This window comes from Phalacrocorax carbo, chromosome 1 (genome assembly GCF_963921805.1).
Source record: "Phalacrocorax carbo chromosome 1, bPhaCar2.1, whole genome shotgun sequence".
In the NCBI taxonomy this organism is placed as follows: domain Eukaryota; kingdom Metazoa; phylum Chordata; class Aves; order Suliformes; family Phalacrocoracidae; genus Phalacrocorax; species Phalacrocorax carbo.
This window is the reverse complement of record NC_087513.1, coordinates 91,405,749-91,432,519: the sequence shown is the minus strand read 5'-3', so window position 1 is coordinate 91,432,519 and position 26,771 is coordinate 91,405,749. Positions and strand designations below refer to the sequence as shown.

Below are 26,771 nucleotides of genomic sequence, written 5' to 3'. Positions count from 1 at the left end.
TGAGAGACGGAGGGTACTTCCTTTGACCGCTGGCCTTTCCTACCTCCAGTGTAAATCTCCCAATTATGGTTTCAGGATTAACAACCACCTCCCAAAATCTGAAGAACCCATGCAGCTACACCTAGCTCGATCACAAACTGTGTGAAAACATCAACATTAAATGTCTGCATCACTAGTGACTCAGTTCTCCTAGGACATTCAACAACAGACAGCCTAGAAGAGCAGTGCCCCAAGTGAGTAGGTAAACCACTAACATTTTCAGTTTACTAATGTGGCCTCATCCCTCCTAGTCACCACTACACCCTGTGTTTCTCCTCACTGTTCATACCTCATTTCTCTCTAGCATCCTTATACTGTAGGTGAGATTTTCCTTGTATTCTCCACAGAGCAAACTTCACCTTACATCTTCTATTATACCTTCAAGAGCACACAAAATATTCACCACCAACCCTCCACCATCTCCTTACAATGACCCTGCCTTCATCTCCCACTGGGTAGCAGACACATGTTATGGCTTCTCTGCTGACTGCTCAGCCAGTATGGTTGGGACACTGGGCAACTGGGGAGTCAGTTTGTTCTGAGTGATCAGTCCGTCTGCCCTGCAGCTGTCCAGACAGCAATTGCTGCCTCCGGACTGCACGGGGCCCAGATGCAGCACATTGCATGGACCTGTCCTAGACCAACGACCAAAATATTCCCACTGTGCTAGAGTTTCTCTCATAAACTCTCTCTCATAAAATAAGCCAATGTGAAACTGTGAGGGGAAAGAAAGACCAAAAGAAAGAGAATCTTACTGTAATTAACTGGAAATGTATTACCCCATGCACAGAGGCCTCTCCATGACGCCAAGCAAAAGAACCCATACGCACAGCAAAGGGTGCGGGGCTAGTCACTCATTTCACAAGTTGTTTAGTTTCAGAAGAAAACTGTTGCTGTAGAGATTTTTCAAGTCCAAATGTTCCTGGGGAAGGTAGTTCCAGTAATTCTGGGAAGGAAGCCAATCCCTTGGCTTTATATGTAAATATTTAAACAACATTATTTTTATATACATATATTTTATACACATATATATGTATTTCTTTAGAATAGCAGGCTTGCAAAACTGCAACGGAAAAAATATGCCAGTCAACATACAGCTATCGGTTCACCTGCCTGAACCATGATAACCGATAGTCAGAAACAAAATACAGCAATGACTTCAAAATAATTGAGCCATGTCATCTATGTATACTAATCCACCCAAACAGAAGAGCTGAAAGAGCAGGACTACAAATTCTAAAGTAGAGAGATTAAAGTCTTAAATTTTATCTCCTTAGAAGTGGCAAGAACATAAGGTTCATCAACTTTAAATCTTTCAGAGCCTAGATGGATGCTGAGTGCTCCATCCACAGGTGTGGAATCCCCAGCTTTGGAGGACACACAGCTTCGCATTCCTAGCATCTTAGCATTCCGACGCCTGACAGTAAAGCTGTGACTTCATCGTGTTTAGAAAGGTCACTGCTGCTTCAGGCTTAAAGCAGGTACATACCTCAAAAGGGATTACTTGGTAGAAAATGCAAGCAAAAGAATGAAAACATATCTGGCACCGACATCTAGTGAATAAATAAAATGGGAAGAAAAAAAAAAGCTTTAAAATTGTTGAGGAAGGGGTTGATAAAATGGAGGAAAATGATTTAGTGAGCAGAAGGTATCCAAGTCAGAGTGTATGATGAATAAATCAATCCATGAAAATAAAATTTACCACATGGATTCCACCTGTATACACTCAGTAAGCAAAAAACACACCCTAATACACGGTACATGTGTGTAAATTCATAGCTATATGATTTAAAGAAATCAAATATTTATTAATACAATATTTACATGTCTGCTCAAGTATGTATATATAGCACAGCTAGTGTGAGTTTTAAGATCACAGAAGTGTACATACATATACATAAAAGTGCAGGAAAAAAGACCACGAGTAGGGCAAGTCTTTCAGAAAATATTTTAATGGCTTTTCATAAAGCCCTCACCCAAACTTTGAGGGGTTTTTGCAATCTTACATTTTTCTATTGCAAAATACACCTGCTTTCTTTTCTTTCCTTTTCTCCCCTCCCTAAACTAAATATTTCTTCCATCTAATGACTCTCTTTATTAGACAGCATCTAATTTGCATACATTTACATACAATTTAACTGCTAGCTTCTGAGAACAAAGAAATGGCTCTGTATTGTACTGAAGGACAATACTCAGAAAAGGAAGGTATAAAAACCAGCTAGCTCGGTGGCTGTGTATTCTCTTTGTTTCAAAAATACCAGGATTTTTAAACACACCACTTAAAGGGTGAAAAAGATTATTTCATCAAACAATGAAGAAAGATACAGTGCAGCTCCCTTTTAACATATTCTCTCTCTGGCCTGGTTAATGGGATTTAAGGGTCCAAGATTTCTTTGCTTTCTTCTGTTTCCTTTATTAGAACTGATGGATTTAATTCTGTCACATATTTTACTTCATATTTTATTCCTATAACAATCTATGCTGAAGTTCAGCTCCAATGCTAATTCAATACTATCTTCCTTTCCTTGCAGTCAGCCTGGAATACAACTGAATGATCTTTGATGGGCATGAAGTACTCTGCCCTCAATGCCCAGTGCTAATGGATTTTAGAGAGAGTCTGCCAGAATTTTGCCTTGTGGCAACGAGTCTAGAGATAATGAAAACTTACCATGTAGCTGACTGGGAATCAACAGGAAGGGAAGCAGGGCTGAGCTCCGCTTGTGAGAACAGGGAGGGACTGTGGTCAGAGTAAACGCAGGATGTAAAGGATGTATCAAGCCCTCTAGTTCCCTAAAAGAAGAGAAAAAATGATCTTTAAGATCTTTCATGAAGCAAAAAACCTTTAGAAACAGTTGGCAAAACTCTAATACAGGCCCTACCAAAAGCATGATACAGAAGCAAAAGGTTTTTCTCCAAAGGCTTTGCAGTGGGAGTACCAATTGCAGAGGACAGCTGCAAATCTAATCCATGTGGACTTGACAAAAATCTTGCAGGGGAAAAAAAAAAAAAAAGCATGATTTCAGGCTGCATGCCGCACATCCCCGTGTGTCCTCAAACGTGCGAAACTCAGCGGAGCAGAATGGCCTGCCATTTGTTACTGCCTGCTTAGCATTGCTGCCAGCTTCGCTCCTGAACTCTTCCCTTCCCAGCATCGTACTCAATGACTTGTGCTCAGTGGGGCAGACCAAGTAAAACTTATTTTTGAAAAAGTAAAGCACCAACATTCAGTGGCTCAGGAAAGAGGGAAAGAAGGCCCAATCACTCTAGCAGCATTATTATAAGGGCCTGTCCTACAGAAACATAACAAGTGAAACCTCCTTTAGTGTAAGCTGACCTATTGCAACAGGACTATACATCGTAAAAATCTTTAGGCCAAGACAGCTTGTGTACAAAGAAGGTGCAGTGTTTAGGATCCAGCAGTCATCTGCTCCACTCGGTTAGCCCCAGCCAGCCACGTAGTATGTGGTATACTGGCTTCATATGATCAGAAGGCCAAGGGTTAATTTGATGGGCATTCTCACACCAGCACGTGTGGCACAGTAACACTGGGGCAGAAGAGACAGGAGCCACATCACAAGCTGTACATGGAAGAAAATTGTGCTGATCCTGCCCTGACATGCCTCACTGGCACTCAAAATACATTATAGATTATTTTCAGGCACAAATTTTAATTTAAAGCTGGCTGAAATGTTAATGAAGTTTTAGCTCTTTTTCAAAGGGGAAAATGCCCTTCTGCTTACAAAAGTGTTTCCTTTTTTTTTCCCCACCAGATTTGCTTCTAATGACATATAGCAACCAAACTTCATAAAAGAAATTAATCAAGCCTTCGTATCATTTTCCCTTTTCAAGGATGGAAAGGTTGAGGTGTGTGATCTTCAGAGTTTCTGATGCGTACCAAAATGAAGGTTTTAGCAAGCAGTGGAGAAAGTAAGCTCCAAAGCCATAGTTCCTGTAACTATCACATCCTACGCTCACAGCTCTATCTTGCTAAAACCACTCGGTTGTTATTTCCAGAACCTTAAGAGTGTGGCTACCCTACAATGAAAGCTGATTTTAATTGGAGCTGCCACAATCCGACCCTTCCCTCACCTTTTTTCTCTCCTGGCCACATGTCCCTGAACTCATCCTTGAGCCAGGACTGGACAACTGTCTGGTTCAGGAAGCTTTCAGCTGAATGTAAATTTCTTTTCCAAGAGTTTTCAGCCAAATCAACCCCCAGTCACAGCTCAACATCCAGGCATGAAACTCAGGGGTTAGAGCTAAGGAGGCAGAACTGGACAAATGAAGGGACGGCAACAGAGTGGCCTCAACATCAACCCTGCATTAAGCTGCTCTGGACCTAAATCTTGAGATATCTAGGGCTACTTCCATATATGACATGGAAGAAAGGCTCTTATCACATAGCTGGAAGCCAAACCAATCTTGGTGTTGTGGTTTAATCTGGCAGGCAGCTAAACCCACAGCCATTCACTCAGTCCCCTACAGTGGGATCAGAGAGCGAGATAAAGACAATTTAATAGGACAGAAAAGAATGGGAAAATAGTAACAACAATAATAAAAGAATATAAAAAACAAGCGATGCACAATGCAATTGCTCACCACCTGCTGACTGATGCCCAGCCAGTTCCTGAGCAGCAGACCCCTGGCCAGCTTTTCTCCTTGTTTATACACTGAGCATGATGCCATATGGTATGGAATATCCCTTTGGTCAGTTGGGGTCAGCTGTCCCGGCTGTGTCCCCTCCCAGCTCCTTCTGCACCCCCAGCCTGCTCACTGGTGGGGTGGGCTGAGAGGCAGGAAAGGCCTTGCTTGACTCTGTGTAAGCCCTGCTCAGCAGCAACGAAAACATCCCTGTGTGTTATCAACTTTCTTCTCATCCTAAATCCAAAACACAGTGCTACACCAACTACTAAGAAGAAAATTACCTCTGTCCCAGCTAAAACAGGACACACGCTTTATAGGTAAAAAAGCCACCCCCTCACATACTAACCTAAAATATACTGGCAGGCTATGCAGATCATACAGAACAGATGCAGTCTGCTTCTGATGAAAAATAGCTTGAGATAATGGTGCACTGCTACAATCTGCATCAGGGGCAATTTCCAAGTGGCAGGTTGAATTAGCCTCAAGTGACATGCATTACAGTAATGCTTCCCTGAGGCAATAAGGCAAGGTCCCACGTTCAAAAGGAAAGAATTGAGCTTTCTTGCCAAAGGCAAACGATAAAGTGCATGATTAAGAACCACTGTTACCAGGACATCCAGAGGCTCCTGAAAAAAACTTCAAGGACTTCAGAAAATACATTTGGAAATAAAGAGCAGGAATTTTCTTTTACATCTCTACAGTTAGACTACTAAGCACCTCTTCTGCTACTTTCTGGAGCACAAGCATTAATTCCATCCTGACTGGAAAATAAGCTTTCTAACCATAGGCATTTCTAAAGTCACCCTGCCTAAACAGTTGTACAGGAGGTTGCGGGAAGTGTATCTGGATTTCAGCTGAATTCAGAAGACACTGCAGTCCAAACCTCCTCTTTTAGCTTGCCTGCCCTAGGAGTAACAAAAATTGGAACATTTTAAACCCTACATGAGAGAGATCCTATGGCAGTAAGGAATCACCCAACACCATTATTTACAATTTCTTCAGGAAAAGTCTTCCCTAAGGAACAGCTTCACTAGCCAGTTAGCATCCACAGATGATTCACCATCTTTGGAAATTACAGTAACTGAGAGAACTAGAAGAATTAGTGCGGACACCTGATCTTCGTCCATTTTCATCACCTCAACAACCAATAACCAGCCTTTTCAGTATTGCAGTGAGAACTTTTATACCCAAGTTACAACCAGACCTCAAGAGCAGAATACCAGATCAGACATAAGAATTGGTAGCTTTTTTCCTTCAACAGTAATAAAATAATGCTTTCATACCTAGCATTACATACCAGTATGTGTGATTCTGAAGCAATGGCCTCCACACAACTACTTGTTTTCATTCCAGTCTTACATACGCTTTAAAGATGGCTACAGTTTTTCCATCAACCATGGGCAGCTGCACAGGTTGTTACACAAATCTATACATGTTCAAGTTATACGACCCCCATACAATATGTTTGGCTGGTTTCCCCAACAGGAGACTCCTGTTTTCCTTCAACTGCCTTTAAGATACTGTCATCATCAGTACAACCCACTCGTGCATATATTTTTGCTGTAGTGTCACTGAATACTTTATTTCTAAAATAACTGTCCATTGGAAAACCTGCATACATACGTACCTGCAAACTAACATATATATATACACACACACACAATACACTCTGGCAAATACCTGTTATTAATATCCAATTATGACAGTATCATTGTCTTATCATCACAATTGTTTGATTAAATTAGATTTTATTTTTCCGGGTTACAACAGGTGCCTACAACAGTTTTTACAATCTTTAAAACAATGAGGGGAGTAAGAATTTTAAATTATGCCAATATTTGAATACTTTCTATTCAAGTGCTCTTTACTGGTGTAAAAGTGTATTGCCACAACACCAGCCTCAAATTTTATCTTCATTTTAATAATTCTTCTTGGAGCTAAAAGTAGGTTAAGCAAATTGTTCATCAGATTTTTCCCTTTCTTTTCTTTTGTTGTTACGTAGTCCATTGAAGCTGAGAGATGAAAATGCAAAAGGTTGGTGTAAGCAGAAAAATAATTCAGTGGAAAGAACCTCCTCTTGCACCAAATTAAATTTTGGCATTTATGAAATTCCACTTTTTGTACATAGCTGTCTCGTTAACACTTTTTATTAGACATTACAGGTGGGATTATACAAAGAAACAAGGGTATGATCTCTGTCCGCTCAAATCATGGTGAAGTAGTTCAAGTTGAATCCACCAGCAGCACATTCAGGCCAGCTTCATATGCTTTTGAAAATCCTCCCCCTTTCCAACCTCCTGAAACAGTGGGCAGGAACAAATAAAGTTCCACCATCTCGTGTCTGGGAAGCAACATCTACAAGTTGCAGCTCGTGCAGTTCTGTCACGTTAAAGGTGCTGAGAATTCCCTTTTAAATACAAACAATATTTGTGAAGCTAGTAAATTCTTTCAAATATTCACTTTGATTTGATAAATTACATTAAACGCAGTTTGGCTCAGCAGAATTTTAAAGCATGACAGCTAGAGCACGAGTAGGTCGTTTTACACACAAAAGTAAGCTCTACCCAGTTGTGTATATAGCCTAGATTATGTATGCAGGCCCACGCTCCCCGAGGTAACAAAATTACCCGGCTTGCACTCCAAGCCAGTCAGAAACCGTGTAGTTGCAGATAGCAAAGTCAAGCCCGAGCCAGTCAGTCCTGCTAAGCAGCTGCTATCTCCGTTGCTTATTAGTTCACCAGTACCACTAGCCACGACCAAAGGCTTCAGATGGGCTTACACTATGTACAGAACAAATTGTCTCTGCTTTCAAAATACTGCAGAAATGCAACCACGAACGAATACTATCAAAGGATGGAGGTAGGAGAGAAATCTATTTTAAATTTTCTCAAAACATTTTTTTTTAACACTTAAGAGAAATCCTTAATCTTGAATACCGTATAACAACAGAATCATGCTGTTTGTTGGCAGAATGCTAAGTTTCATTTTCAGCAGAAAAAAAATTGTATCATAATTTTTCCTGATTTAGATGGGTTTTAGGTCAACCTTAGCTACATACAAATGAATGTTTTGTTCAAATTACAGGGTAATTTTAATTAGGACACCCTGTTAGACATCCTGTTGTTCTATTTAATGGACTTTCTCAATTATGAGAAGAAACACCTCCCCACCCGCCTGGGACTTAAAAGTTAAAGTAAAAATTATGCTGAATAAATATACAAAGATAAAAATTATTTATTCTGCATTAGATCTTTTTATTTTGTTAATCTTTATTTGGCAACTTCTGTATCAAAAGAGCAGAGTTCAGAATTCCACACCCATTAAACACCTGTTTAAAGACCACTTGAAGCACTGCAACCAGCCAAATACGTCCCAATTAAGCAGAAACGTTGGCACTGCTGTCCCGAGTAAGGAACACCCATTGCCATTTGCTCTCATTAGGTTAAACAGGTTTCTTGGGACATAGCTGAATTCCTGATTATGTGCATTGCAAATGGCTGGAGAACACCAGAACAATAATATTTAACTCAGCGTGGCCTTCTGTCCAGTTGTCGAGCACAGAATTTTGGGAAAAGTGAAAATTGAAGCTTCAGGAAGCGGCTGGGAGTTATGTGCACCACACGAGACAAGTTACGCTTCTTTCAAGAAATTGCCTGGCTGACCTAATGGAAAGAACTGGGCTGGGGTTTCTTCCTAAAAACGAGATTAAGAGCCGATTCCCTTTTTTTTTAGCATCTCCTCCTTTGCACTTTGTATTAGTTTGATTCCCTCACACAGTTTTATTTGTTAGATACAGCATGATATGGTATCTTTTACATTCACTTTCGTGTTAAACTGGCCACTGATTTCTTGGTGTTGTACTTTTATGGATTCAGTGATGGAATGAAAAGCCCAGAAAACAAAACCTTTGTTCATAGATCAGACACACTGTTGCAAGTTTTCCAAATATTTTTGTCAACTTATGTAAAGGCTCTTCTAGAGAGACCAACTGCACAGCAAACAGAAGAATCTCATCTCTCTCATTCATTTAACCTTTGGGCCTCTGTCAAGGATGTGGACATGCTTGCCAATAAGCAGCAAGTCAAGTGGTCTTTTTCCAAATACCCAACAATACATTTCAGGGTGGTGCCACTAGAAAGCCACTAGACAGAATCAGAGCAGAGTGGTAGTGATTAAAAAGTATGTCTGAAATGGTTCTAATATCCATGCTCAATCCTCTATAATCCCACTTCATTATCAATTCATTAACTTCCTTTGTTGTCCTTTCTGTCACCCTCCTGTGCTAGTCACTCATATATCTTAGTTTGGAAAGCGCTCTGCTCCCTGTGCACAAAAAAACTAGCGTACTTCACATAAAATTGATCAGTTAACGGTATCCAAGTAAAAGATGTAGAGTCTCTAAACTGATACTTTAAAATCAAACGTATAAGAAGGATGGTTCAGCACTATAAACACTACTTAATTCACAACTCGTACATCCAGGACGTTAGCAGACTGAAAAGAACATCTATATATTTTTCTCTTCATTTATGCCAGTTAGACTACTTCAGAAAAATAAATCGTGTTGGTTTTCTACTACCTCTAGTACTTAGATTAGAATTCACAATTATTAGGTGCCTACATTTCTGAAGTAAACTTTAGTACAAGAGAAAAGCATTCTAGGAATAAAAGATGCCAGCTAGCAGTTGCTGCTGACCTAAAACTATACTTATTTTCAAGACAGCCATAAGAGTGGCAGATGCTTTCTTGTTCTGGCTGGCTACAAATGGCACCAAGAAATCTTAAGATAGACACTTGCATACTTACTCTTTGCTTGTTCCCCATCACCACCAATAACAAGTATTTTTGCATACAAACAACACTTTCTGATTTGCAACAGCAAATTTATTTAGATATCCACGGGTGCTATATTCACTGTGGTCTCAAGAACAGTCTCCCTTCCATATTCCTGCTCATCTCAGCAACAATGCTGGATACCCAAAACATCTGAAAAAGAAATATTCCATAGTTCTTGTCCATTATTTAATTCATAACAAGCATTGCTGCTTAAAGCAAAAATGCTTTATATCATCCCTAAAAACTGAGAGCCACAGTCCTTAGCCATTTCTCAATTTAAGCCTTAGTAACTTCCCCTCTTAGAATCGGTGGCTGACATTTTATTCAGTAGATGATATCTGTAGCTGCAGCACTTCCAGACTACAAAGAGCTGCAATTGCTATCATTACAAATGGATGTTTTATTGGTAGATGTTTTGAGAGACCAAACCAGAAAAGGGTAGGAAAGCAAGAGCACGGCTGGAAAGAAAACAAAAACAAGCCCACAAACAAACAAAACACTACAAATCACAACAGGACAAGAGAAAAATCAAGTGGTGACATCATCTTACTGGATTAGTGAAAACAATTCTGGCTTGACTGGAATTCCAGTTTTCATCTTCCTTTGTATTTCCATTAGACAACTATGTAAATGTTTAGCTGCACCACTTTCACAGACACCCTGATAAACTACCTTGTATTACTCATATCTAAGAACACTTAATGCAGCCTAAAGGTAAAAATAGTAGTCATCTGTACTGTAAATACAAATAAATAACGGGAAACATATGCTTTACACTACACTCCTTGAAAAAGCAGAAACAATTCATGCTGTACGTTTCAACTGGCATTTCACCTCCACTGAATCAAAGTGTATTTTGGACCCCAGAGAAGTTGCCTTCAACAACACCCTTCAAACGCCTGAGCTCAACAAAATGCAGAGCAGTGGACTGGCACGTTGGCTGGAGAAGCAATGGAATATTCCATGGGAGCAGAGACTTTGTTACATCACAAATATCTACAGGCAAATCACATAATCTTTTTATATGTGACATAAATAAGAGATATAGGTTAAAAGGAAAGAAAGAAAGAGCGAACTTCAGAATTGCCTGCAACACTTTGTGGAACTGACCTTTAATTGCCTACAACAGCAGTTTTTAAAGCTTTTGCAGGAAGCAAGTAAGTCCCCATACACCAGCTGAGGACAAGGCTCTCTCGGCCCTAGGAATATGTAGTAACACCCAAGAAATAAAGGGAAGGAGAAAAAAAAAAAAAAGAGAGAGAGAGAGAAAATAGGCACTTCACTGGAATAGGCTAATACAGTGATTTCTACAATACAGAAGCCTACCCAAATATTCAAAAAAAAAAAAAAAGATATCACAGTTAGTCTTGCATTAGGAATTATACTCTTCCTGACCATCAGGATCCCACAGTAGAGTAGCATCTTTCAAGACAAAGTTACAAAGGTGAACGCTGTGGTCTGTGAAATGGAAACTAAAGTATCAAAAGAAAAGAGCAAGAAGTGAGGTGTGGAGCAAACACTGAAGAGGAAAACAGCCGGAATAAGAATCTAGATACAGCCTTTGCCTTTGGGGCAGAGAAGGACGAAAAAAAGCAAGGCACATAAACTTTATGAACAAAGTAAGGGGAAGTCAGTGGAGGAATATATTAAAAAAAAAAAAATGTTTCAGCATGCCATCTCGTAACATCACATTGAAAAAACCACTCCATTGTGTGTTGCTACTGTAGTTGGCCAAGTGCATTGTTGTATTTAATTTGAACTTTGATTATGATAAATCACACGATATAGGGAGGCAACCAAGTGACTGTCAGTCCCTGCTGAAGTCTTACCCTATTAAAACTTAGAATGGTAGCAATACAGTAACCAAAATCTATGTACATGACACCAGAGGAAGGAATCCGTATCCCTTCCCGGATATACATTGAACGCAACATCCCAGGATTGCTTGGTCATTTGTTAGATGTGAACAGTAGCTTTGCTGTGCCAGCAGTTAGACTGTTAGAGCAGTAGATAAATTTGGTGCACACATCAGATACAGCAAACCACAGGCTGCCCAATTTTCTAAGGAGAGCACAGACGCTCTGCACACCTGAGCACAATTAGGTCCTACTACTTACGAAGAAGAGAGCCGGGGTTGGCAGTACCCTAGCTTGAAGGGGAGGGAGGCAGTTGGAGGAGATACATAAACCTGTTTCTGCTCACTACCAACAACATTATTGCAGGCACGAGTAATGAGGTGGCTAGGCTAGAAGGGGAAAGGGATATAGGATCTGGAGTGCTTTATCAGCTCCAAGACCAATGCTGGTTTTGGCACTATTTTCACTCTAGTGAGTTACAAACAAAAAACCACAACCAAGCAGGTGCTAGCAATCTGAGAGACCACATGCCAGCTACAGCTGCTTCAGACTGATTCAATTACATCTGCCTGAATAGTCCCAGGACATCGAATCCACTGAAGGGACACCCAGGTCCAAGGGAGACCCAGTACTTTGGGATTTTAACACTCCATTAAATCAAGGTGGAAGTCCCCCAGCTGAAATTAGGGGAGGATACTCAGGCAGGGTCTGAAGCACGTGATCACACTCAGCCTAGGATAAGGTGGAAGCTGGGAGACAGCATACGCATGACACGGGGATACACAGTAAAAGCCCTTTGGAAATAACACCTCAAAAATTTCCTGAAGCAGCCTGACAGCACTGCCTTGTTTCCCAATACACTGGGTGTAGCACATTTGCTTGAACACGCTCTTGGGATTGGGACTTCACTCCAAACCTTGTTTGTACAAAAAGGGGCCAAGCAGCTGGGAAATTCTGGAGTGTAGTGTGTCCTCATTAGCTCCCATCTGCCATCAGAACTCAGCTCATGGCAAGTTTGGCTAAGTCCTGGTGTTCTCAGGTCCAAATCTGGGTCAGTTTTAATTACACTATACAGAATTCAGTGTGCAGTTTTTAAATCCTTATTATACAGTGCAGAAGAACGGGCAGCTCTCCAACTAATCAATTTTTTAAAAGTACATATATAAAAATTTTAAACCAGGCTAGACAGACAGTGGGTGGAAGAGGAGAAAAAAAAAAAGTATAAGCGAGTACAGGGGTTAGTTAAGAGAACTGTTAGCAAAAGTGGGTCACCAGCAAGTTCTGCTTTAAAACTTCAAAGGAAGGGGAAAAAGAAAAAACTCTTCATTTTTTAAGACAGTAAAACTGATGTGCAAGATGTATACAATTCATACTGCTTAGCATAGGTTACACACAACATTATTGCAGCCGGATTACTATGAAGGGAAAGAGAGATTGTCTTGCGATTACAGGACCACAGCAGGCACTGGCTGACCTATTCCCATATCTTTCAACAGTCCTATTGCCTGGCTTAGGAAAAATCTTTCTCCCTACACAGAAAAATGAAGATTGTAGCCTTTACTCCACAGGTATAGAAAAGGTGTGGTTAGGAGGACAGTCCAATGGGATTCTTGAAGGTGATAGCGAACTGCAGGATGTTAGCCTAAACCCTCATCCAAATAATTTTTTTTTTTTTGGACTACTGTAACTGCTATTTGTTTTCCATTTTTCTATGCCCTCAAATAGCCATCAGCTAGGTCAGGACTTGAAAAGAGTTTTGCTTGCCAGGTTGCTGGCAAACAAAATTATAGGAGGCACAGAGAACTGCATGTTTTTCACTGAACAGACACTTGGGATAGCATAGCACGCCAAATCTTAGCTATGTAAATTGGGCTAAAATCTACTCTCAAAGTCAACAACCAGAATCTGCCCTGTTTAGAATCTTTGTCAGATGCAAGGGAGCAGGTGGAAGTCTTCAGTGACAGCTACCGACATAAAGGTAACTCAGAAATGGAGAAGGATGATCAAGGAGCAGTGTAAATTGTGATGAAGTGATAGATGCTTGTTAGAAGAGCATAATATTCTGCCATCCCCTACACAAAAACTACACTTTCAAAGATTTCCAAGTTTGCTTTAACCATTTCCATGCAAAATCCCAGTTAAGAGATTTCCCTTTGTGTACCTTGGTAGTATTATCATAGCTTTCATTTTAGAGCTACAACATTGTGGAAACATAACACAATCCTACACTCTCCCTTCACTTGGTAGGTAATGTATACATCTCCAGTTGCTAGGTGAACCTAGTACACCCTAACACAATAAGAAATACACTATTGACTATGCCAGGATCAACAAAAGCTACGAGGCTGGAGTAACCAAACAATGTTTTTTCTTTAATGGAACCCTCCTCCCTCACACCACCTCTAATACATGAAAAGCCATACATCAAACATACATTACACAAAAATCCAAGCAGAAGTCAAAGAAATAAAACCTACCACAAGAGCGTTACAATCTTAGGTACCACCAGCTTCTCCATTATGGTACTTAAATGGCAGAGGGCTTTTTGCCCATACCACCTGACTGGTCACAAGCTCTAATTATCCCCACCTGGGCCCACTTGTATTAATTAGGACAATTAGCCTCACCGTCTCTGGGATAACTGTCAATTTAGGTGAGCTGACACCAAAAAGAATTTCTATAAAAAAAAGCAAGCTGAAATCACAAGCAGAATTGGCAAGGTAATCTCCAATTATTGAAGAAAAAAAAATTACCCTGTGCAAATCTGTTTTCCAAGGGTCTGCTTCCTTAGCAGAACTTCTCACTATGAAGTTTCTCTGCAGATCAGTAAAAGAACAACAACGTGCAGGAGAACAGTAACAGCAAAAGCTGGTAGATTTAGCCCAGACATTATCATTGTATCGTTCTTGTAACAGAAATTTCAGTGCCCAGATGTGTCTCTGGACTGTGCTCTCTTTTAAAACACTGTTAGTGCAGTTAGGCACGTTTGATGGACTTTCGAAGACGTGATCCACCAGTGACTAGGCAGAACAGACAACCTACAACTTATCTACAACAAAGAGCAGAGTAATAACGCTTTCTAGTGCTGCACATGCTCTGGAACACTGACAAGGAAGTTCAATGGTGAAACAGCGTGGCTACTTCGGAAGCCTGGAAAGGGAGGACCGTGCAGTTCAGAAGGAAAGTTCAGCTGCTAGTTGATGTTTTGGTTTTATATCATCTATCAATGTAGCTTTATTAAATAACTTTGCATACCTCTTTCTTTGGCCTCTCTGCTTTTCCTCTTCCTCCATTTGACATGTATTATAACAAACCATTCCAAAAGGTAAAAGGCAAAGATGGCTAGCACCGAGTGCTAAGGTGGGCTTTTAATAGGCTCTGAGCAATCTTAAGGACGCAAGTATGACAACAGGTGTCAATCACTACCTGCTGCAATGGTGGAACTATAGAGTAGAAGGAACACTAGCCTCTGAAGAATCTTTACATCCAGCTGCCTAGACACATGGAAGCTGCAGTGTGGAAAACAAGCCCTCCCCCCCTCCCCAAGAGAAAAAAAAAGAAGTCTGGAGACTCCAGGGTGAAAGGACAGGCTCTGCCCATGCTCACATCCCTAGAGAGAGATTTCTTTTTCTTTCCTTTCCTTCCCCCCTCTAAAATGGTGGTCAGATGTGACCCAAATTAAAGTCACTAAAACTCTCCAGGTTCTTCAGCTGGTAATGCAGCCACTTCAGAGTTGTCTATTGTCACACTAACTTGTTCAAGGTATATCTGGTAGCCCTGAATTCTGACCAGGGAGCCTACAGAAAAGGAGACTGGCTGATATTTCTGAATAATCCACGCTGTTCTTGCATAGCAAGGCTCCCACAGAAGCACATCTTCCTTCCACAATTCTGTTCACGGAGAAATGGTGAAAGATCTGGCATGGCAAATGAATGCAGATACACTCTCTAGTAACAAAGCAAGTATGCCATTCTGAGATAGGGGATGTTTTATTCTGCAGACTGTCAACACCTGGGGATGTTAAAAATGTGAAAGTAATTTACAGAATGAATTAAACCATGGGGATCCCAAGTTAGAAATTAAAGAGACACTTGTCAAACATATCTCCACTAAAATCTGATGCTACTATTTTCATCTTACTGTACCCTATACATAGCAACTCCCATAATCCTCTTAGTGAGGTCTGTCCTTCCAACTACGCGAGCTGGAATACCTGAGACAACAGTATGATTTATAAACAGAATGAGTCTCTCAATTATATTGTCCTTGGTTGCAAGAGTTTAAGTCATACCCTGAACATCTGAATGTCATTTTTCTATTGCACTTTATTTGTGAGTAGGTGGGTTTGGTGCTATACAGTCTACATAAAATGAATCAATACATAAAAATGCAACATCTATTATCATGTGTTTAGCAAACATCCAGCCCATGGCTTGTGTGTGTTGTGCAGCACAGTTGTTATTACCAGCTAACAACATGTTCTAAACTAGCAGAAAAAGTCCTACAGATCTAATTTTTATGATTTTTAAAAACAGTGGAGCAGGGTTAAGAGGAATTTGTCAAATTTCTGTGTTCCCTGTACCTGCAGAGGAGGAAACCTGCAATTCTCCCACTGCAATGAGAAGATGGTATCAAGAACAGCACCAAACGAGGCCAATCAAGGGATCACAAGTACTTTCCTAAAGAATAATACACTATGTATATTGTTCTCAGATAAATACTGAGAGTCCTGACTGAAGTGATGTCAACTTGCACGTTGTGTGGTCCAGTTTCCAGCCTGCATGACAAAAGACAGCAAAAAGGCAAACAGACCTACATACATATCTCAGTTTACTCCATTCTATTATTTGATAGCCAAACTAATGTCAGATAATGAATTCAGAAGGCGCTCCATGGTGGGGTATGGTATAACCCAAGTTTAAGACAGAAATGGAAGTAACAACAGACAAACACAGGGCAACAATGAAAAGAAAGTTCACAATATACTATTTTTATATAGCAATATGAGATACAAACACCAACTATCCCCATTTTCTAGATGAGGAAACAAAAAGCCCTGGTCTAGACCACAAAATAAGTCAAGGGATTCATGCTGAATATACAAGATAAAATGCCAATCTCTGGTCTGTATTTATTTTATCACATTTACCCTCAGTACCAGACAACTTGTGCTTTATTTTATTCTTAAGAAGTCAACAACAGATAAGCACCGAAGCATGTATCTGGAGCATGCTTCAACTGAAAATTTACCATGCCCACATCATGTCCCATTGCAGACTGTACAGACAGCTGCACAGGCTCAACAGCATGTCCCTGACACTAGCCAGGGCAGTTACTTAAGGAATCTGTGGGCTGGGCAAATCAGGAGTCTTGCTGCCCTCCATTAAACTTTTCCAGTTGCTAGCAAACCACTGAGTAAGTGGTTATATTCGTATCTTGGTGTTAAATAGCCCTCATAGACTTTTCTTTTATGAGTGTATCTAATTTGCTTAGTAGGCAGGCTTCCTTCTGCTTTTTTTTCATCTTGGGTTAATGACTTCTACTGTCAATATTTGAATTGTATGTCTAAAGAAGATTTTCTGGAGCTGCAGAAAAGAGATCTCTGATACGAAAACAAGGAAGAGATTGGTCCATAGATCACTCCTGGGCTAAACCAGCATAGACTGTAAACAGATCTTAAGACAATGGCACATCTGTTTCTGTCTCATGATGAAGATTTCAACAGATCATAACAATGCTGTAGCTTTGCAGTTTGTTTAAATAGATTTATAACATACTAACTCCCTTTTAGAAAAGCCAAGAGATGCTTAATCTGAGCCAAGAGGCACAAACTCAGTAGATATGAAGGTGAAACAGTCTCAATTTGCCAGTCAGGCTTGGAGTGTGACTGCATCTGCTGCTTGGATGCTGCCTAATTAGGCCAAGATCAAGGTTGCAAAGATTGATTTGATTCTGATCCCTCAAAGCAAACAACAAGACCCAGAAATCAAAGCTTAAAATAAAATTTAAAATTATCTCATGAAGTCATCTTATATTTTCCACACTGCAGTGCACATATCATGTGTGCACACATATGCACACATTCACACTCAAATCCATGTTATCCCCTCTATTTGTATGTTGCACCACTGCAAATATACTCTAAAAGAACATATTTGCTGGAGGAAAACAGCACCCATTGGTGCAGAGAACCTATGCTACTATTCCCCTTTTCTAACCAGAAAACACTGATTCACACTACTTGCCTCACCTCCCTGCCCCTTTACCAATGAGGATCTCACCTTACATCTCTACAATGCTTTCCTTGGCCAAGTCTGCAACTCCAGGCGACCCAGCCTCGATTGTAGGCAGCAAAGGCAGAGAGTTCAGCTCAGAGTTTCCCATGCTCAGTGCATGTCACATAACACAAGCAACCTGCTAAGGAGGTGCTATGTGCTCTCTCAAAGTCACAGATGCCAGCAACAATTGAGCAAGTGCAGCCTAGCTTTTCACGATTCCTGCCTGTTGCCCAGGAACCACACAAAGCGCTTGGAGATTTTAAACAGGTGCAAACAGTGCTTTTCTCCCATGCCTTGTCCTCCAGCACGTCAGACCAGACAGCCTCTGCAATGGCAATGCAAGAAGAACCAGAAAACAGCAAATTAACTTTTAAAATGTGATCAGAGTTCCCACTGATAAAGCAACACTTTTATGACGCGAGGAAAACGGCTCGTGTGTAGCACAATAAGCAGATGCAGAAAGGCTTGGACAGGCTTGCCTTCGTGAAGACCCGCTTTTTCAGAAATACACAACTGTAACATAATTCTGGGTTACACATTTTTTCTGAATTTGTCAGTGTTTCTCACCTGCCAAATATTTTGTTAATAGAAGAGGTAACGTTTCAAAACACACAATGATTCAGAACACGTAATGAGCACCAAAAGTAAATGAAAAGGCTGCATTTTAAAATAATTCTATAGCTGTATAGGAATTTTTAATGCTTAAAACCATCTGTCAAATAAGTGTATTTATGGGCATAACATGAATCACGCAATTATCTAATTTTGTGTATGTATAGAAATTATATATGTACCATGTGTTTACAGCCCATTGCTTAACATTCTAACCTTGTACATACACAGCTCAGTGCATAGGTGGCACCATAGGTAGAAAGAAAAGGTACTTCCTGAACTGAAAATCTGCGAGGCAATTTTTAATTTTCTTTCATTAGAAAAGACTGCAATAACTCCAGAATGATTTGTTTTGTCAATATTGCCGACACTGTGTTAAGGTCATCAGTATGGGTTTGTTATTAGCCATGTTCCCACCCTGGTAATCAGGCAAATTGCTGTTAATTTCAGGCAGAATCTTGCCTGAATTGGAAGGGAGCGGGATCTGGTTAAGGCCATTAACCAGATGGCCGTTAAGATCTGGCACTCTGATGTTATGATCAGCTACTAGTCTGGTGCCTACCTGCTACTTACAAGCCTACTTACAAGAGCAGGCACAGGTCAAGCCTTGAGCAAGGTTCTTTCACTGTTCGTTAGAAATGTTACAATGCTGACACGCATGCTAAGGGCTTCTATCTAAACTGAAACTGCTCAGATAGGTTTTACCCTCCCTTTTGGATTCGGCTTTCCATTTGGATGGGAGGCTGAAAAGGCTAAAGGGTTCTCTTGTACAGACGCCAACAAAAACAAAGGTAAACTTAGAATTTTCATTAACTGTAAATTACAAGAGCAAACAGAAATAAGGATTGATGTGAGCAACAGGGAATGCTAAAGCTTCACCAAATGTAATGTGTAATGCCTCAACCCAAACATATTTTGGGATGACTGCCAAGAAGATGGGTATAAACGTGGGAGGCTTAGTAGAGTACAGTTTGAGCTAAAATGTGTAAAGTTTTCACTTGTGCTAAGGAAACATTCGTAGCTAGGTAAAAACAAGGCCTTATGAAAAATCCAATTTTGCATCTAATCTAAATTTTCCTGGGCAAAGCAACTGCTCTCTTCCTAAACTGATCCTCGAGATAGCTGGTGGTAGCATGTAATTGTTGTGGATAGTATTGCCATGGGTTAGGCACTAGTTGAACATTGGAAAGTCTAGAGGTGTCCCATCCAGCATTAGGTGGTTTGATGTTCTCATCTAAACCTGAATCAGAGTTAGTCATTATAATGCTTTTGTCATTTGGTGGTCCAATGACACCTGTACAACCACGAGGCAGAAATGTTGGCTCTGTCTAACAAGCTTTCATTTGCTATCTTACCTTACACTGTTACCTGTTAGATCTTTTGACGCAGAATCTCCCACTAGTGAAGGATGCAGCATGCCAAACCATCAGAGCTTCTTGAATGAAGAATAATTAGTGTCCCTTATGTTGTTGGGGCTGTAGTAGAATGGGCATTAAATAACCAAATAATTTCTCTTCACTGCTAAAAATCCCCCAGCAGAAAAGCGTCAACATGGTTGAGGTTTGGTTTGTTTACTGTAAGAGCTGTGCCTCAACAGTAAGAGTATGAGATGCTCGACTCAAAGACTAGCTCATGAACTAGGACTTAAGTTTACTTTCCATCAGATAAACAATGGACAATTCTAGTAAAAGCAAGAGGCTGGAGAGTAAAATCCTAGAAATTCTATAGAAATGTCCAACACAGGCTCATTTCTCAGTTTTTTTTAAGCTACTTTCTTGAGTTGACAGACCTTTTTTTTTTTTTTTTAAATAAAAGATGTCAATGGCAGTAGAGCTTCTTACCTATTTTTTCTGCACAGACTTCAGAAAGTATACATAGGAATGAAGCTCCAAGAGGCCATTTTACCAGCTACCACTTCAGCTTTATTCATGTGATTGGTTCCAAGATCTTGAGACAGTAACACAAGTTACTTCATGTTTCTCTATGTTAGAGTGAGGGGTACATCCTTCCCTCTCTGTGTCTGAGATGATGCAGCATCAGCAGCTGACAGATATGGACAATCTTTTGATTCCCCTTAACGCACCTCCAGTTCTACAGATGTTGAAGTATGAAGTGCCTATTAACAACACAGTGCAGGAATCGTACTGACAATACCCGAAGCATCCCATTACTTGGCAAATAAACATGGCCCTCTGGTAAAGAGCTGGTGACACAGAAACTTATCCCATCTAAAAGAGAAATAAACTCTCAAAAGACACTGCCTAATCATTCCATTGCTCAACACGTAGATCTATTCAGCTAGGAGGACCAAAGGTGACAAGTAACCCTAGCAATATATACACATAATGCTACTTGTCACCAGAATACAGCCTCCATTGGTGGGAGAGACTGTGCCTTTCCTTTCACTGGAAAACGTCTCCCTTAAGGCTAAGATTGGCACAAGAATGGTGGGAACATTTAGGGAGGACTCTAAGGTAAATGCAGCTCAGATTTGCCTCCACGGTTGCCAGTGACTAAGTGGCAGGCAAAGACATTTCTTAGGTTGTCCAAGAACAGAAAGTACACAGTGTGTGATGGAGCTTAATGACAACAGTGATTCAAAAGACTCTTTTTAAACACTAGGTAAGGATCCTAGACATTGTGGAACAGGCCAGGACTCGGTATTTTGGCAACAATCTTAGGGTGAAGTTACCCTCTCTGTAAATGGAAACTTTCCTTCAAATTACATCAAGGCTGTGTACCTCAGCAAAGCTTAGAGTCTGAAAGAAGAATGTATCCTTTTCTGCAGTGGCTTCTGTAAAATAAGAAACTGGATTAACCATAGTCTTAATTGGTGCCAGCCAGGCGACAAAGCATACCATCAACACTCTGCTGTAAGGTAAAAGCTATTGTAATTTTAAAAGAATATCAGTTTAACATCCTGCTCCAGAAGTGCAGGATGCACATAACCTGAATTCAGGTTTCTTATAAACAATGCCTGCTGAACTTCTAAATAATACCAGAGTAAGAAGCACCATATTACTTTCTAGGAGATATTTACAAAACTCTGGGTTATTCTAAGCAGATATAAGCAAATATTATTATTCTGAATAGCACTACAGGCTGCCCTCCATCCACAGCACCATGCAGGCTGTCAGTTTTGTAGTTAGGATGCATTTTGCAGCAAGACTTAACTGTTCTTTCAAGTGCACTGTACTGCTAGTTGTTGTCACAATTATTTATAACTAGGGACATCCATCTCCTACTAACCTTCTGTTCTGGTCCAATATACAGGAAACAGTATTTGAAGAGTTGAAGTACATTTATATGAATTTCAAATCAATATTTCTTAGCCAGATTCTGCCCCCTGTTTTTGACTGCAATCCCAGGCAAGTCAAAAATGGTATTCTCAGTCCTCCTCTATATTGCACGGTGTGTGTCTATAAAAACTTAATATTTATAAAACGTCAGGATGGCAAATGAAGATGTTCAGCTAAAGAAGTGCTTTTTCAAGAGACTTGTAAACATGAGACCACTAGTTGGGTTTCTCCTTTAAACTGTGTCATAAAAGCACTGTAGCATTCTTTAACACAGAGAAGCAGTGGAATAGTGCATGAAACACTTGATTCCAAGAAATAATCTATCCCTAGCTTAGCAGTGAACTATCCTACAACCCTGATAAAGTTACTTAACTGTTCTGTGTTTCAGTTTCCCCATCTTTCAAATGGGGATAATGATACTTTGTAAAATCACTCTAAGGTTCTTCAAAAATATATTATCATTTGGAAACTTGTAAAGTGCACTGGAATGTCTAAAAAAAAACCACTGAGAATACAGGAATAAGTATTGCTTTAAACGTTTGTTGCAATATTTTAATACAAGTCATACCTTTCTTATAAGTACTTTACACTATTCTCAAGTGTTTATATGTACTATTTAAGAGAATGTACTAAAATTATCATACCTCTAACATACCAGATTTGAAGATACCACATGCTTTAAGTTTAAACTTGCAACTGTTGGTTGAAACATGAATCTTTTCACAGACCTCAGTAAGACATGGACTGGGTCCTGTATTTTTTCCTAAGACAGGCAGCAGTCCTCCAGCTGAGGTATCACAGCATCCTTTGAAACATACAATAATTAGGAAACTAAACGAAAAAAAAGAGAACATTGTGTCCTGCCTCCCGGACGTTCGTTTCAGCACCTACATGATATAGATGCCACAGAAGACTCAGTCTTACTTTGAAGTGCAGGAAAATATACCATGGTAAGAGACTGAGCGTCATTCAAAGCATCCTTTGAAACTTCTTAAAAACTGCAGCTGAGCTTTGTATCTGGAGATGTTTTAATGATTAGTTTATTTTTCTGTACTTTTAGAGCACAGAAGAGCAAATTCATTACACGCTTAAAACTCAACATACTTTGCAGGCTTTAGATATTCAAACACTTTACTTCTGAAAGTTTATCCTGCTTAAACTTGTAGTTGTAGGGTGTAATCCAAAAGTGGCTGGACATATATATTGTAGGTCAAATTCCAAGTAATCAATCAACTAGTTAAGTGTTTTAAGGCAGGTATTTTAGTGCAGAAGAGAGCTGTTTCCTCAACTTCATAGTACAAGAATGGACCACAGAGTTTCTCAAATTATCAACACTACAGATGGATGGGACCAAGTGTGGAAACTGCCATACCCAGAAGATTATTTCCTCTGGATGTTATTAAAAATCAAAACCAAGATATCAGAACTGGGGATGGCTCACAAGTTTAGAGACAGCGCTCATTATAAACCAAATGCTACAATAGTTATATTACTGCAGGAGAAAAAAGTTGTGCAGATTCTACAGCCATTTCATCTTTAATAAGTATTTCATTCACTAACTTTGTAATACAGAGAAAAGAATTTCTATCCATCAAGTTATTCAATCATATTTATAGCAGATAAAAATTTACAAGCATTAAGTTAGCTACAGTCACCTTATCTCCAAGTAAAAAATTACCTCCGTATTTGAATACAAAGCAGCAAACTGGATTTTCTTATTCTTATCAAGATTAATATAATACTTGAATGCAAATAGGACAGCTAGATAAACAGTTACAACAGCAACGTGTGAAATTCCCCCCATTTTTAGATATGATTAAGAAAGCAACACCAGAAATACAAGCAAAAGGGAATAAATAAAGTAATCCAAATTAAAATTATGTTTTATAAGTACGTATGGTCCTGAATCTGTGGTAGACCTGTGAGGAGAGATTGTCAACTAGAAGAAGGGGAATGAGGTGGGATGCCCTCAGATGTTTAAGAGCACAGAGTGTGGAAGAGAGTGCAAGAGTGGGAATGTGTCCACGCAGGTCATGTTAAAGCTTCAAATGTCTCCAGCTCAAGTGAATGTGCAGACAGACAACCACTCCAAGCAGAACTTTTTACTGATTAAATCACTACCATAAATCTCAATATGTTCCCTGCCATATTGGCAGCCTGTCCCTTTTTTCCTTTTAACTGTGGGCCAGATCCTCAGCTGGTATAAGCTGGCATCGCATTTTGTTGCCTTCAGTGGAGCTAAGCCAATTGATGCCATCTGAGCATCTGATATTGTATTTCTGCAGCAGTTAAAAAATGATACAGTGGCATTAATTACTACATAGCCATGTCTCATAACCCCATGGCAGGGGTGGGAAGACTTCTCATTTGTAGTCACCAGTCAACATACAAAGTGGAAGGGTCAATTGGCATTCCAAGCTCAGTTTGATGGCTGTAAAGCTACTAGTATCTATCTTTATTCGATTCCACAAGTCAGTGATAGTCATTCCAAACACAGGAGACACCATTTCTCATTTTCCTATGTTATTTAAATACTTAAAATTTGTTAACTCGAAGGCACATAGTAGCTACACTATGTCCTTAAAGCACCATAAGCTATTGCATCAAAAATGCAATGAACCTGACATGCAGAAGAACAGGCAAACTGGGGCAGACAAGAATTCATTTCACTGAGAAGCCCAAGTCCCACTGCCAGCAGTGGATGCTAACGGAAAGAGGGTCAGTACACATTCATCTGTAAGCACTCTGCTACGGACCTACAGCACATCAGAGATGCAAACTGAAAAATCCTTGAGGTTATAGCTGCAAGTCATAATATACCTGTACTTTTATCTGTAACTGTTAGGAAGAGCTTTACAGTGATAGCTTTGTAGCATCATTCTCCACTGCAGGATGCAGAAGAATCAGAAAATGGAAGGCAGTCATCTTTCCCAGGTCCAGAGGGACAGTGGTGGCAGAACTCAGAACATTATCTTAGTCTTTTTGTATTCACGTTCTTGTTTTCTGCTTGGGTTTTGTTGTTGTGAGTTGATGTTGATAGGCCACCCTGCCCTGTAGAGCTAACTGCTACATTTCAATAGCTGGCTGGAATAGAGGCTTTCGATTTCTGACACCACACTGAGAACCTCGCCTCAGACATAAACATTCTCCAGTTTATGATCTTCTTGTAGAGAGGGTGGTCTTTTTTTAGTTCAGCAAAGGGAGCAGTGTTGCACAGGGCTCGTTATGGACAACTGCACATTGGTTTGGACTACCTCTTACAATGACCTGACACTCATAGCTTACATTCTTTGTGTAAAAAGCCCATGTGTTCCATTTCACTGCAGAAGGAAATAACATCAACAGGAAAATCCTAACACCCAAACGAAACCTTTCTTCTCCAATGAAATAACATTTCCTACCTTCTACCCAACACAAAAAAGTGTAGGTTGGGACTCCAAAGAACAAGGGTGGGCTCAGACGCTCAGAAATCCAGTAGCAGTAATGATCGCTTGCATCAACATTCTGGCTGCAGCAAAATGTTCATTAACTCAGGTAGGTTACTGAGGGTTATTGTCTGTGTGTTTGAGGGAGGGGTAGATGGGGAGTTGTTCTGTGGCACTGAATCTACCTTGGCCTGCCTTCATTTGCATTCCCTGCCCTTCCCAGTATTTCCTCTCATACATAATTATCTCCTCAGCTCCTAAGTTATTTTGTTTTAAGCACTGCATACCCCCTGGACTCTCAACACTGAGATCTTACTGAACGTTAAACAAGCAGATTCCCATCTTTGTCTTCAAATGTGTAAAATAGAAGTACTAACCTATCAGACAAAAAAAATACTTATTCTCCACCTACTCATTAGAATTTGCATGTTATAGCAGCATGCACACTCCTAACAAGCTTCCAAATGGGGGATTGGAAGTAAGCAGACTCATTCTAGAAGTAAATGTAAAATAAATGGCCTTATGTTGGCTGAAGCATATGTCCCAAAATGCAGATAGTTTGCTGCGGATATAATGTAACTACCTGATAACAAGCAAAGGCCAAAACATGGGAAGATAAACCCTGGCTTGACTGACTTCAACAGCCGTTTTGCTTGCGTAAGGACAGACCATGATATTCAGGGATTTAGCCACAAAAGAGCAGAGCTACTGAGAAACAAGAAACAAAGAAAAAAATGAAAACAGCAAGGGAATGAAACATCAGAGAAGACAACATATGCGGGAAGGATAAGAGTAAACAGGAAAATGTAAGGGGATTAATAGCAACAGGAGAAGCAATGGACACGTATTGATTTGTTAAAGCTTTTACGGGATTGACTGCAAGCTTCTTTGCTCAATACACAGTAGTATTTAACATGCCAAAGGACAAGAAACCAAATCTACTTATATTAACCAGGAAAAACCGTCCTGTTTTGGGAGAGTTTCTGTGAGTGCCTCTCTTCATCCGTACCAAAATGGCAGTCTCCAACTTTCTCCCACACGCTTCCTCCACCTGTATTCATAGCTCAACTCCCCCTCTAGCTCTCATCCAAACAGTTTGCTGATAAGGAGGAAGCATTTTTTATCCTTGCTAGTAATGGAAAAGCAGCAACAACCTGCCCCTCTCTCAGGCCTCAGCTCAGCAAGGAATTTTTATCAGAAGGCCGCTGAACTGACCCACTGATGAGCAAAATAAGCAACGAAGAAGTACGGGCTCAGGTTAAAGCTGAGTTTCCTTGACGCTGTCTGTTTGTGTACCAGGAAGATGCCAGGATGCTGGTGAAGTGTACTCAGATTCTTTTCAAAAAATCCCGCTGTGATGAAATGTCTTCACAGCCTCTCACATTTGCTACTAGGTTCTGATACTACAAATGCAGGAAAATGATGGAAGCTCTACTCCTGTCATTCTAGAGAGCGTTCCACTGGGAGCAACTTCAGATAAAAAAAAGAAATTGCAGACTTTCTTTCAGAGCTGAGCGTATCTGAGTGTGGCAGATCAGATCCACACTACAGAAAGGTTTGAAACCTATTACATACCTAGTAAAAAATGTAAAAGAGTTTTAAGTAGACACAGTCTCCCTAACTCAATTAAACCACTTGATAAAGAATATGTCTAAAATTCACATGAAGAATATCATCCACCTTCAAAAGCTTGGCCTCCCATTTTTGTATATTTTACTTGGCAGAAATATGTCCACATTCAGTCGTTTTGTCTTAAGTCAGTCTAGGATCCAGCTGTTCTGA

The 26,771-nt window shown here is 40.1% G+C and overlaps 1 protein-coding gene across 3 annotated transcripts in view; it reads right to left on the bottom strand.

Moving 5' to 3' along the window:
* ZBTB20 (zinc finger and BTB domain containing 20) overlaps nucleotides 1-26,771 on the bottom strand; it is a 465,440-nt gene that overhangs the window by 364,442 nt on the left and 74,227 nt on the right. For all 3 annotated transcript variants that reach the window (XM_064466348.1, XM_064466339.1, XM_064466328.1), the window contains exon 3: nucleotides 2,708-2,829. The gene's annotated coding sequence lies outside the window, so the exon portion shown is untranslated. The remainder of the gene's footprint in view (nucleotides 1-2,707; nucleotides 2,830-26,771) is intronic.